We start from the raw sequence: 5,446 nt of genomic DNA, 5'->3' as shown, positions 1-5,446 counted from the left end.
ATCCTCATCCCACCATTATTCCCTGGCACATTTTTTCTTAGCTATTTTATTACAGTGATTATTCATCCTTTTAATTAGTCAACATTTCACATTGGTTATAGCCACGTAAGCATCCCATTACTACATCTGCGTTCCTACATAATGAACATGAGCATCATTCTGTCTTGCCCACATACAGTTATTTCGAGTCTGCTTAAATGTTAAAGTTTAAAAACGTCTATTAAGAAGGGGTCATCTCAAAAAACAAACAACCCAATCCAAAAATGGGCAGAAGACCCAAACAAGCAATTCACCAATGAAGAAATACGAATGATCAGTAGGCACATGAAAAAAATGCTCAATATCACTCATTATCAGAGAAATGCAAATCAAAACTACCATGAGGCATCACCACACACCAGCCAGAATGGCCATCATTCAAAAATCCAAAAATGACAAATGCTGGAGAGGCTGTGTAGAAAGGGGAACCCTCCTACACTGCTGGTGGGAATGCAGTTTGGTGCAGCCACTGTGGAAAACAGTATGGAGATTCCTCGAAAGACTAGAAATAGACTTATCATATGACCCAGGAATCCTGCTCCTGGGCTTGTATCCAGAAGGAACCTTAATTCAAAAAGACACCTGCTCCCCAGTGTTCATAGCAGCACTATTTGCAATAGCCAAGACATGGAAATAACTTAGATGTTCATCCAGTCACAAGATGTGGTAATATTTGTACAATGGAATACTACTTGGCCATAAAAAAGAACAAAGTAATGCCATTTGCAGCAACATGGATGTCCCTGGAAAATGTCATTCTAAGTGAAGAAAGCTAGAAAGAGAAAGAAAAACCCTATGTGACATTACTTATATTTGAAATCTAAATAATAATAATAATAAGACAAATGAACTTATATGTAAAACAGAAACAGACTCACAGACATAGAATACAAACTTGTGGTTGCCAGGGGGAGGGGAGTGGGAAGGGACAGACTGGGATTTCAACATGTAGAATAGATACACAAGATTACACTGTACAGCACAGGGAAATATATACAAGATCTTGTGGTGGCTCACAGCAAAAAAAAAATGTGAAAATGAATGTATGTATGTTCATGTATGACTAAAAATTGTGCTGTGCACCAGAAATTGACACAACATTGTAAAATGACTATAACTCAATAAAAATTTTTTTAAAAATTAAAAAAAGAAGGGGACCACTGTACTAAATCACGTAGTGAAGAGTGCCTCTCAGCAGGGGAATGAGACAGTATGTGTCCTCTCCTATGAGAGCATCCAAAGTGGCTTATTGCTGTGCAGGAGTACGGGAGCTGAGGTACATCCACAGAAAGCTGAGCGGTGGTGGCGTTTTTCCTGTAGACTGTTTCCACATTTTTTTAATGAAGTGTAAAAGAAGTCTTCTGGGTCATGAGAGATGACCAGTGAGTTGCAGATCTGCTCTAAATGTTCTGTCTTGTTCTCTAAGAGTCTGGGTGCACCATGTTCGATGTCTCGTCGCAGTGCCTTACCCAGCCTGGCCCAGGGTAGACTCTTCTTCTGTTGAACTAACCAGAAGCATCTGCCAGGGAAAAGAAAGGTACTGGGATGAGTAAGTGTCTCCCACGCTTGTTACCGTCTGGTTGGAAGTTTGATGATTGTGTAATGATATAATCTAACTTGTGCACAGTCCACGTGTAACGAGATACCAGTCAGGGAAATGCAACATTCTTTCTTCAACACGTTGAGGGGGAAAAAAAAAGAATTATCATCGGTAACTTCTCATGATTTTCAACGAGTGAATCGGTTTTCGTTTATATTTCTAGCAAACAGACTCAAGGAACCATTGATGGCGTGACGTCTTCCAAAACCCTTAAATTCCTTCACATTAAAAAAAAATGTTTACAATGATGCTGTGCATTTTCGTTTCAAGCCTGCAATTCCACTAGAGTAAACTGGAGAGTCATGATGAGGTCAATGTTTCATCTTCTCGGTAACAAGAAGAAAAGCTTCTGAGCAGGCACAGATGACATGCCTGAGACATTCCTTCTGTTTCACATCTCGTCCTCATTATGTTAACATGCTGCTATTATTAACTTTTTCATTCTTCTGAGATCATAGGTACTAAGAGAGATGAGCTATGTCCTATGTTAAAGTTATATGACCAATTTGAGATTGATACTCACATCGGCAGCACCCCAGAATTGTTGCTGTGTTCACTGATCTATGATGAATATTAATTCAAATACCAGAATTTAGAGTGACTTAAATGTCCTTTGTTTCCCAATGATGAAATAGCAACCAAAGAGCTTCCACATGTATGCAAAGGCTGAGTTGGAACCTAGAAGCTAGATCCAGTGATTAACCTTAATACCATCTTAATATCTAATATCACCTTAATGCTATCGTCACTAATCTTAAGTTATGGCAGATTTCTAAAAAAAAAAAATCCAGAAGTATTTTTATAACAACGAGAAGTAACCAGAAATAACACATACCATAGAATCCATAATTATAAGATAGCTATGAATTAGAGCAATTTCAGTAGAAGCTTGTGAGCTATAGAAGATTAAATGACAAACTTGAAACGTTTCTCTTTAGCTAGACAAAGAAATAGTTGGTGTTGATCCAGGCATCAAAAACCCCAGTGACCCCATCAATGTTGCTTTCTTATCAGATACTTATGCTGAAAGATACAACAGGTATCAAATGAACAGCTCAAAGTCCAAGGAAATTGTCCTTCTCAGAGAAAGAAGCAATTTCTTTGGACATATTCACAGCTTAGATTATAAGGATGTCCCTCCTCCTTGCTAAAGAGGGTATTAGGCCCACGTTTGATGTACAATGAAATGACTACAACACTATGAATAAGGCTGTACTTCGGGTGCTATAGATTGAATGTTTGTGTTCCACCAAAATTCATGTTAAAAACCTCTTCCCCAGTGTGAAAGATCTCAGGAGGCGGTGCCTCTGAGAGGTCATGAGGTCATGAGGGTGGAGCCCTCATAAATGGGATTAATGCCCTTATGAAGGAGACCCCCAGGGAACTCCCTCGTCTCTCTCACCATGTGGAGACACAGCGAGAAGATGACTGTCTGTGAACCAGGGAGAAAGGAGGGTCTTCACCAGACACAAAATCTGCTGGCGCCTTGATCTTGGACTTCCAGCCTCCAGGCTGTGAGAAATAAGTTTATATTGTTTTTAAGCCAATGAGAATGTGATACTCAGTGACAGCAGCCTGAATGGACTAAGACAGTGGGGGTCATTTGAACCTCTTCACCTCACGCATGTGTCTATCAGTGTAAATATTTAACTCAACTCTAGCTTAATGTCCTCTTAGGTCCTCCAGTCGATGTTACAATCCCAGTGTCCACTCAGAGAGAAGCAACTTTCCCAAAACCCTGAGGATAATCGACATGGTGGGGAGAGAGAATTTCTTCAAGTTCTCGGTGACTCACTCAAGGAATACTGTGAGATTCTGTGCTTCAGATGAGCGGTTTGCTTGAGAACACATGGAAATGCGCTCAGCAGAAAGGTTTTGAGGTTGGAATACAAATGTTCACCGACTTTCACATCTGGGGATTGTAAATGACACTGAGAAAGACAAGAAGCCCAAACACACAGGAAAAGGCACATTAAGAGCACAGTTCATTTTGTCACCCTCTAAATAGTGCTCTTTCCTAGGTGCCAGGCAGTTTAATAGCGTGGGACCCTCCCTCATTCATTATAACCCTTTCTTCTAAATTATCTTAGGTTGGTTTTGGTTTTGGTTTTGGTTTTTACTTTTTACTCATATTATCTCATCTCCCATTTCTTAGATATGGACATTCCTGTGCCAAATCATCACCATTATCACCGTCACCACCATCATCACCACCATCATCATTATCACCACCATCCTCCACCTTTATCAGTTTACAGTTTACATCACTATTACTATAATCATCCCCATCATTATCACCATCATCTGCAGAGAAAATGGGATTCTTTAAGGGATAAAAACAGACCTTTCTTTTCCTATGTTCAAAAGGCCATAATATAACAGATGAATAAGCTTTATTTTCCTGGTGGTTACAAGAACTCCTTTTTTTACTGAAGTACAGTCAGTTTACAGTGTTGTGTCAGTATCTGGTGTACAGCATGGTGCTTCAGTCATACATGAACACACATATATCCCTTTTCATACTCTGTGTCATGGTAGGTTACTACAAGATATTGAATAGAGCTCCCTGTACTGGGTCCGTGTTGTTTATCTCTTTTATATATAGTAGTTAGTATGTGCAAACCTTGATGCATAGACTCTTGAGAAGAATATCCCATAGGGGTAATCTTAGATTCCAGACATGCCTTGTGGATGAATCGATGGCTAGGAGACGCAGGCAGGGCTTGATTTAGGAAAGCTAGCCCCTGTGAATGCTTTGATTTTCCCTCAAATTCATATAAAACGGGACTCTCTAACTTCAGTGGAATTTGGAATCATCTCTCGCGTGTTTTTAGTAACAGCTCCTTTTTTTCCCTCCAGGCAATCTCAATTGTGCTCCTGCGAAAGGCATTCGAGTGGAGCCCCGAACTGCTTACTGCCAGAGCTGCAGCTCACAGGGGCCTCCCAGTTTGCTTGGCTTTTGGCGGGTGGACTTAAGTCCGTCCCAGCTCTGCCGCCCTGATCAGCCCTGCCTATTTGATGGGTGCGAGATGGACTGATTGATCTGCGACTTAGCCAGGTCATTGGCTCAACCCTTGGTGAGGAGGGGAAAAGGATTAGTAATTAAACATGTTACCCAGATAAAAGTGAGAGGAATTCCAAAGGGTGGGCGGGTGATTCCAGGTAGAAAAAGAAAGAACATTTTCTGGTACGTAAACTAACCTTAACTTTTCTTACTCATCGCTGAGACTCTGCAACTCATCCTTGGAGCTTTTCTAAGTGGAATTCCAAGTAAGTCTTAATGATTTTGGAATGCAGCTTAGTGAGAATTGAAGAGTTGCTTTTGTGTGTGTCTGTTTGTGTTTTGGGGGTTTTTTGTTCCTTTTTTAGAAATTAGAGAGAGTCTGCATAGACCACCTGGACAGGGAAGAAAATTCTAAAACTTCCTTTGAAATGCTTTGCACTCAATTTGCTGGTCAGTACGACTCAAGCTTCTGTAATCAATACAGCAATCTCCTTTCCACCTTCAGACCTTATAAAGGCAAGTGATGGTGAGATTGTAAATTTATTTTTTTAACATCCTCTGGAGGAGGCGTAGGGAAGGGTTATGCAGACTAAGATCCACTCTACCAACTGCTTTTACAAATAAAGTTTTATCAGTTTACTTAGCTAAGATGGCAAAGCTGAGTAGTTTGCACATAAAGCCAAAAATATTTACTACCTAACCAGTGCGGGGTTGGGGGGTGGGGAATTGCTCTTCAGATAAAGGCAGTGCCTGTGTTTTGCTTTCAGCAGCGTTTGCCAAATGCTACGGTCCAAAATGATGCT

Source organism: Vicugna pacos, chromosome X (genome assembly GCF_048564905.1).
Source record: "Vicugna pacos chromosome X, VicPac4, whole genome shotgun sequence".
Lineage (NCBI taxonomy): Eukaryota > Metazoa > Chordata > Mammalia > Artiodactyla > Camelidae > Vicugna > Vicugna pacos.
Note: the sequence above shows the minus strand (reverse complement) of the source record.